General features: G+C 36.5%; 3 non-coding genes and 1 pseudogene across 3 annotated transcripts; all 4 read left to right on the top strand.

Annotated features, from left to right (window-relative positions):
* The first annotated feature begins 230 nt into the window (after window positions 1-230).
* LOC135753490 (U2 spliceosomal RNA) lies at window positions 231-406 on the top strand (annotated as a pseudogene).
* Window positions 407-1188: 782 nt separating this feature from the next.
* On the top strand, window positions 1189-1353 carry LOC135753522 (U1 spliceosomal RNA). Its single transcript, XR_010533693.1, has one exon. It is a non-coding gene; the product is annotated as a U1 spliceosomal RNA (small nuclear RNA).
* A 5682-nt stretch (window positions 1354-7035) lies between these two features.
* On the top strand, window positions 7036-7226 carry LOC135753461 (U2 spliceosomal RNA). The gene has a single exon (XR_010533648.1). It is a non-coding gene; the product is annotated as a U2 spliceosomal RNA (small nuclear RNA).
* Window positions 7227-8008: 782 nt separating this feature from the next.
* On the top strand, window positions 8009-8173 carry LOC135753521 (U1 spliceosomal RNA). The gene has a single exon (XR_010533692.1). It is a non-coding gene; the product is annotated as a U1 spliceosomal RNA (small nuclear RNA).
* The last annotated feature ends 527 nt before the right edge of the window (window positions 8174-8700 follow it).

Raw genomic sequence — 8700 nt, 5'->3', positions numbered from 1 at the left:
AATTTTATAAAACAATTGTTAAATACAATTGTTTTATTCTTAAACTCATTGGCTTTTTTACCCTTTTAACACCCAGAAAAGATTTTAATAGTCCCATCTCTTTAAAAAAGTCTTAAATGTTATTTATTGTCTGACGTTTTAAAGATATTTTATTGATATAAATGACTGTGACTGTGAATGTGAGTGTTTCTTTAAAGCCATGTTTGTTTTTGAAAAAAGATGTGATGACAATAAAAAATTTTCGAAAGAAAAATCTGTTCTTATCAGTTTAATGTCTGATACGTCTCCTATCCGGGGACTATATGTTAAATGGATTTTTGACCTTCGGAAATGGAAGCGGAGCTTGCTCCTTCCACTCCATGCATCAACATGGTATTGCAGTGTTTCCATGAATGGTGCGCTCCCCATCTCGGGGATAAATAAGTCAAGTATAAAAAAAGAATTTGCTTCTTTTGTGCGTGAGTGACGGTGTTTTTTCTAATCCGTGTGTTTTAAAATTGCTGTGGTTTCGTTGGCTTTATTGGTTTAACGAAAAGCTTGCGTGGAAATGAACACGCTGATAAAGAAATGTTTTTGTAATGTATTTAATTATTTTCTTTACAAGTTTGCGGAGGTGATACGAGGACGAATTAAACATCCTCGACACAGCTGAAGGCGCAACAAAAGCGAACGAGACCGATTGGAATGTTAAAAACACCTGAAAACTTTTTTCACTACCCTTCATACTACAGCTGTCGAAACACCACAGCAACGTCGACAGACCTGGAAGCATAGCTGTACTTGTTTAACTCACAACGACAACGGGTAAGTCATTGAGCCCTGTGTTTTTATTTATCCACGTTCTAAAATTGCTATGCTTTCGTTGTTTCTTGATTGCTCTGTACATTTCTTTGTTTCTATTCCACGTAAAGTTACTTTGTAATAACGAAACCATATATTTGAATGCGCAATTTAAATCCATTTGATTTAAATTGTTTCACATATTTCACTCTACACGGTTCAACCGGGCTGGAAACGGAATAAAAACAGGGTAGATCTCGAAGAATGTTTGGTCTCAGACGTGGCTTCGTGCGCTTTCCACCTGGTCACACACAGTAAATGAAATGTTAGTCGGACGGCCTCCGGGGGCGCCGTCGATGTGATCGGTCACAGGAAGATGCGGCCGTCTGGCCTCAAAGGGTGTCGCTCATACTTACCTGGCAGGGGAGACACCATGATCATGAAGGTGGTTCACCCAGGGCGAGGCTCAGCCATTGCACTCCGGTTGGGCTGACCCTTTGCGAATTCCCCAAATGTGGGAATCTCGACTGCAAAATTTCTGATAGTGGGGGACTGCGTTCGCGCTCTCCCCTGACCTTTGTGTTAAAAATAGATTCGCTTGTCGTTTTACGTAAAATCCAAGAGACGTCTAACCACGGCCCAAGAATACATTAGTCATCAAAAAAGCGGCTATTCAACGACTACATAACTTTTAATAGACAGCGAATAAGTGTCTAGGCTAAAACAAGGCTTAATTTGGGCTGTCAGTGAAAATCTAATAGCCGTTTGACCATTCCAAACGAATAGACTAGCCATTAAATAGAACCACAATCAAACGGCTACATGTCTAAGAGCACAAAATAATGCTTAGATGATTCTTTTACTTCCAATATAAGAGGTTCTCGGGAATGGCAATCATCCAAACTAATAAATTATAAAGGCTTTTATAAGAAAATGACAACAGTTAAACAACCTAGACAGCGTTGGGCAATACAAAATGCTAATAAATACAAGACAAATTGAAATATTGTACATGCATGTACATTAAACCAGCCAACAAATCTGCCAATGGGCTACGACAATTTTTCTTGAATTAAGTGTTTATATCTAGATTTGTTTCTTACCCCTTTGGCAGATTTATTTGCTTGTTTTAAGCCCAAATTCTGAGTTTTTTCTCCCTAAAGGCTAGGTTTATTTTCTTAGGGCATTTTGCTCATCAAAAAATGCATCTTATTTTAAGACTTTCTAGATATTTGTATAGTTAAAACAGTTCGAAATAACAAGTAAGAAATGATTTTTTGCAATGTATTCATTCATTCGCTACCCTTCATACTACAGCTGTCGAAAAACCACAGCAACGTCGACAGACCTGGAAGCGTAGCTGTATTTGTTTAACTCACAAAGACAACGGGTAAAGTATTTTCTTGATTACCTAAATGACTTGCTGTAGGAAAATAAGTTTAGGTTTAAGGGGGGAAATACAGTTTAAAGGGATATTTCAATTTATGATGATAATTCTGTCATCATTTACTCATGCATACAGGCTTACAACAACACGAGGATTAGTTTTTTTCTGAGTAACACAAAAGAAGGTATTTTGAGGAATGATGGTAAACCCACAGCAGATAGTCACCATTGACTTCCATAGTAGGAATAAAAAAATATGATGGAATTTAATAGGTACCATCAACCGTGTGCTAACCATCACTTTGCAAAATATTTTCTTCATCATTTATCACGATACTTCCAAAATAATTTTTCCTACTAAGTCAATATTTCATTATTTGCTTTACAAGCTTAAAAATGATGGTGACAGGATTCCATGGTAATCACAAACAGGTAAACAAGTAAAATAATCACTATTTACTTTTAAAAGCATTTTGAAAATTGCTTGCTTATGCTGGGAGTAAAGGTATTTCATGCAAAAGGTATTTCCTCTTTAAAAGGTAATGTATGCTTCTTTTAAAGCTGACACATTTGCCACATTAAAATAACAGAAATGTGTACTGTTTAAACTTTTTGGAGCCGGTGTGTCTGTGTTCTTGGGGCACACATCTACATGTAAAAGCAGAATTGCTTATTATTCTTCTCTATTTCTTGTATAGGTCAATTATGAGTGAAGAACCGTTCACCAAATGAAGACCGCAGCCAGGTGACGGGATCCTGTGGTAATCACAAACAGGTAAACCAGTAAAATAATCATCATTTAATGTTAAAATAATTTTGAAAATTGAAGTTCTGTGTGTTCTTATTGTACTTTATTTATTTCTGCAGGTAAGCACCATACCGTAAGCTTCATTCCCTTTATAACAGGTAAGGTTCATACTGTTTTATTCTTTTGTACTGTTTTATTCGTACTGTTTTAAATCATTCAGTAAATGCAAAGTTAAACTGATGTGTTTTTAATCTAGATTTAAAAGTGTCTACTGTTGAAGCACATCTGATCTCTTCTGAAAGCTGATAATAACTGAATGCTGAGGCACCTTGTTTTGAGTGAACCCTTGTTTTTTCTAAATGACCTGATCCTATTGATCCGAGTAATCGGTTTCATATTCGATTAGCATATCTGTCATGTATTGTAGCCATGAAGTGGTTTTTAAACAAGAAACAGTACTTTTTAAATCCATTGACCATTGCAATAATCGGCCCTGCTGGTGATGAAAGCATGAACAAGTTTCTCTAAGTCCTGTCTTGAGACAAAACCTCTAATTCTGGCAATATTTCTGAGATGGTAGTAAAAGCAGAATTCCTTATTATTTTTCTCTATCTCAGGCTCTACGGCATATATGTCATGATTTTATTTGTCTATTTATATGTCTATTTACAAGGACTGCCTTGGCCAAATGTTATTGTTAATTAATATTGAAGCAGTTATTTAACATAGGTCCTTTGAGTAGTGATTTGTGTAATGATCCATATATCTATTTTTATGTATATTTTTAACTTAGGAATGTGATTTTAAAGCTCATATTTGTTATTGTATGACACCTCTCATGTTATGAAAGTAAAAAATAAATGTATTTTCTGATGTCTTGCATTTCTGTTTTTAAACTGTTAATCCTTATCAAGTGCTATACATTAGAAAGTGGATATAGAGTGAAATGCACACGGTGAATAATGAACGCAGACCTTCAGTGCCGGACCTCTGACCCGCTAACCTCCATCCCGACAGCCAGCGCCTTCTCCGGATGCCATTGCGGTATCGCTTCTCGGCTTTTTGGGTGAGATCGAGTGGACACCGGGGACTACACGTTTAAATGGATTTTTGACCTTCGGCTATGGAAGCGAGGCTTGTTCCGTCCACTCCGTGCATCGACTCTGGCGCTTTCCGGGGACAAATAAGGTGAGTTTAAAATCAGAGTTTGCTTCTTTAGTGCGTGGTTGCCAGTTTGTTTGCCAGTCCGTGGTCCATAATACGTTCCGCGTTCGTGGTCTCTCCATCGCTCAGTACTTTTCTGTGTTTCTATTTTACGTAAAGCTAACACCAAAACGATTGTGGAAGGCGCTATATAGATTGTTCTCAAAGAAAAAAAACGAGAAACAAACCCATGTGAATATGGGTCAAATTATCTAGGCGGAGCACTTCGTTCAAAGAAAAACGCAACAGAATTGTTTGCGTTGAACAAAGACAATGGTGCCTGCAGACATCGAATGTGTATTGTGGATAAAAAAATGGCCAGTGGGGTGGGACAATTTTTCTTGAATTAAGTGTTTATGGGAAAAGTTCACGAATTTTTTCTTACCCTGTAGTCAGATTTATTTGCTTGTTTTAAGCATAAAATAACAGGAGAAGAAATTGTGTAGGGGGAGCAGAGGGTTTTTTTTCGTTCAAAGAAAAGCAGCGTGGCACGAATGAATGTTTGGCTGAAATGCTATAGTAATTTCCCCCTTAATTTTCCTTACAAACATGAAACCAGAGAGAAGGGTCAGTTGGCATCGAATTGCACCTTGTATTCGGTGATTGATTGAGGAAAAATATGCGTATGTGTATATATATACTTGTTTTGTTGAACAGAGACAATGGCCGCGTGCTCCAGCGTCACCTATATGCCTATTTCACAAAATGGCGGCTTTGACCGGAAGTAGGGAAAACATCGTTCAGGTTGCACCACTACGATGGCCACTCAATATAGTATGGACTGACAGCTGCTTTGTTTTCTCCTACACATGAATTTACTTGTAAAAATAACAATAACAGATATTGTCGATTGGTGTTATATTATTTTTTTAGCATTTCGTATTATCAAAATATATCATATGTTAGACAGCTTATCAATTTTAAATAAAATAACGAGACATACATAACTATTCGTGTCTGCTCCCGTTTATTGTAATGAGTGTGCACATTTGGAGAAATACTTAGACATTTTACTTCTTATTTCTTTAGACTGAATAATTATTTCTTATTAATTCCAAAGTATGCGACCCGATGATCTAATCGTGGTGTTGTATGTGCTATTCCTCGTTTGTTTGCCTGCATCCATTGCTTTACGGCTTGCTTGTTGCGTTTAAATGCACATTTGATTTCTTTACCAGCATTGGATTTAGACCATTCAATGAGAAGAGTTAACAGCGTTTATTATGATTGATAAGCCCTCAACGGAGAATGAGGTCGGCATACATTAAAAGCCTTATTTTGTTTTTATCGTGTGCCTTCCAAAATGTATGCGACGAAACTTAAATCACGCAAAATATGAATGGTAACTAGACGTGCTTGTTGTGTGCAAGGAGTGCATTTATTTGTAAACTTTTGCTAAATCAAAATGGTTTATTTGTATTTGCTTTTTACCTGGGTTTTATCAGGTTCGCAGTCGGGACATTTTTAATCCATAGTGTATGCATAATTAATTTCAAAGAAATAAGAAGTAAAATGTGTAAGTATTCCTCAAAATGTGCTTTGGACTAAGTCCCCCGTCATCACAGCAAACGGGAGCAGACCCGAATAGGTATGGCTAGTTATTTTATTAAAAATTTCCAGCCGTCTGTAAATTTATGTTTGAAAGAAAAAAGTAAATTAATATCTTACTTACTGTTTTTGTCTTGTTTTCTAGTGAATATCTGACAATGCTTAAATGGAGATACATTTACTTGGTAAGCAAAGTGGCTTAAGATATTATGTATTGTAATAGAAAATTGTTATAAAAACGTTTTGTTTTTGCTGGGAATTCTTGTATATATTTCACAGCTATATAATTAATTATAATAACGCACTTTTTGTTGATAAACATGTTAAAAAATACATTAACACATAATAATGTGGCAACAAATCAAATGTGCATTTAAATGCAACAAGCAAAAATAAATAAATAAAGCAAATGCACGGAAAAGAAACGAGGAATAAAAGAAACACCGCGATTAAAAAAATCAGATCGCATACTTTGTAATAATTGAAATAAATTATAAAAATCAACAGGTTTATATTTAAAACAAATAAAAAATATCTGCCAGCGGGGTAAGAAAAATAAACTTAATTCTAGTTTCAACTTAATTCAATAATAAACTCAATTTAGGTTTATTTTTCTTACCCCACTGGCAGATATTTTTACTTGTTTTAAGCCTTAACCTATTACATTTTAGAATTTATTTCAGTAAACAAGACTTAAATTCTAAGCCACTTTGCTTATTAAGTAAATGTATCTCGATTTAAGAATTATTTTTTAACTCGAAAACATTAAGAAAATACTAAGTAAACGAACAAATTGGGATGTTCAAAACACTTAAATATTTTTTTTCACTCTACCCTTCATATTACAGCTGTCGAAAAACCACAGCAACGTTGACAGACCCGGAAGCCATGATACATTAGCAGTTTTTAAAATAAGTTAAATCTAGAATCCTTATTGGTTTTAGATACTTTAAAGCAATGAATGATCTTCTTTCTTTTGAATTGATTTGGTATTATGGAGGAGCTCTGTGTCTGGTTATTGAAGATGATTTGTTCTTTGCTCCTATGTTGGCTTATTTTTTTGTTATTTCCGTTACTATATATATTTTTTCTTTGTTTTTTCTGATTTGAGGTTATGAAAATGTTTTAATTTGTAATAAAGGTTTTTTGAAAATTCTAAATTCTCTCTATCTCTCTCTCTCTCTCTCTCTCTCTCTCTCTCTCATGAGCGTGGATCAGATCCTGCATTAAAACATGAACTTCTGATTTGCTAGCTCAACGTTCTACCTCTGGGTTATACAATGAGAACGTATAGAGTTAAATGCCCGCTAGCCTCCACCCCAAAAGCCAGCGCCTTCGCCGGCTCCCCCTTTGGCTGCGTCTATTCCGGTATCGCTTCTCGGCCTTTTGGCTAAGATCAAGTGTAGTATCTGTTCTTATCAGTTTAATGTCTGATACGTCTCCTATCCGGGGACTATATGTTAAATGGATTTTTGACCTTCGGAAATGGAAGCGGAGCTTGCTCCTTCCACTCCATGCATCAACATGGTATTGCAGTGTTTCCATGAATGGTGCGCTCCCCATCTCGGGGATAAATAAGTCAAGTATAAAAAAAGAATTTGCTTCTTTTGTGCGTGAGTGACGGTGTTTTTTCTAATCCGTGTGTTTTAAAATTGCTGTGGTTTCGTTGGCTTTATTGGTTTAACGAAAAGCTTGCGTGGAAATGAACACGCTGATAAAGAAATGTTTTTGTAATGTATTTAATTTTTTTCTTTACAAGTTTGCGGAGGTGATACGAGGACGAATTAAACATCCTCGACACAGCTGAAGGCGCAACAAAAGCGAACGAGACCGATTGGAATGTTAAAAACACCTGAAAACTTTTTTCACTACCCTTCATACTACAGCTGTCGAAACACCACAGCAACGTCGACAGACCTGGAAGCATAGCTGTACTTGTTTAACTCACAACGACAACGGGTAAGTCATTGAGCCCTGTGTTTTTATTTATCCACGTTCTAAAATTGCTATGCTTTCGTTGTTTCTTGATTGCTCTGTACATTTCTTTGTTTCTATTCCACGTAAAGTTACTTTGTAATAACGAAACCATATATTTGAATGCGCAATTTAAATCCATTTGATTTAAATTGTTTCACATATTTCACTCTACACGGTTCAACCGGGCTGGAAACGGAATAAAAACAGGGTAGATCTCGAAGAATGTTTGGTCTCAGACGTGGCTTCGTGCGCTTTCCACCTGGTCACACACAGTAAATGAAATGTTAGTCGGACGGCCTCCGGGGGCGCCGTCGATGTGATCGGTCACAGGAAGATGCGGCCGTCTGGCCTCAAAGGGTGTCGCTCATACTTACCTGGCAGGGGAGACACCATGATCATGAAGGTGGTTCACCCAGGGCGAGGCTCAGCCATTGCACTCCGGTTGGGCTGACCCTTTGCGAATTCCCCAAATGTGGGAATCTCGACTGCAAAATTTCTGATAGTGGGGGACTGCGTTCGCGCTCTCCCCTGACCTTTGTGTTAAAAATAGATTCGCTTGTCGTTTTACGTAAAATCCAAGAGACGTCTAACCACGGCCCAAGAATACATTAGTCATCAAAAAAGCGGCTATTCAACGACTACATAACTTTTAATAGACAGCGAATAAGTGTCTAGGCTAAAACAAGGCTTAATTTGGGCTGTCAGTGAAAATCTAATAGCCGTTTGACCATTCCAAACGAATAGACTAGCCATTAAATAGAACCACAATCAAACGGCTACATGTCTAAGAGCACAAAATAATGCTTAGATGATTCTTTTACTTCCAATATAAGAGGTTCTCGGGAATGGCAATCATCCAAACTAATAAATTATAAAGGCTTTTATAAGAAAATGACAACAGTTAAACAACCTAGACAGCGTTGGGCAATACAAAATGCTAATAAATACAAGACAAATTGAAATATTGTACATGCATGTACATTAAACCAGCCAACAAATCTGCCAATGGGCTACGACAATTTTTCTTGAATTAAGTGTTTATATCTAGATTTGTTTCT

This window comes from Paramisgurnus dabryanus, chromosome 9 (assembly GCF_030506205.2).
Source record: "Paramisgurnus dabryanus chromosome 9, PD_genome_1.1, whole genome shotgun sequence".
NCBI classification, from domain to species: Eukaryota; Metazoa; Chordata; class Actinopteri; order Cypriniformes; family Cobitidae; genus Paramisgurnus; species Paramisgurnus dabryanus.
The sequence above is the reverse complement of the archived record's forward strand: the minus strand, read 5'-3'. Positions and strand labels throughout refer to the sequence as shown.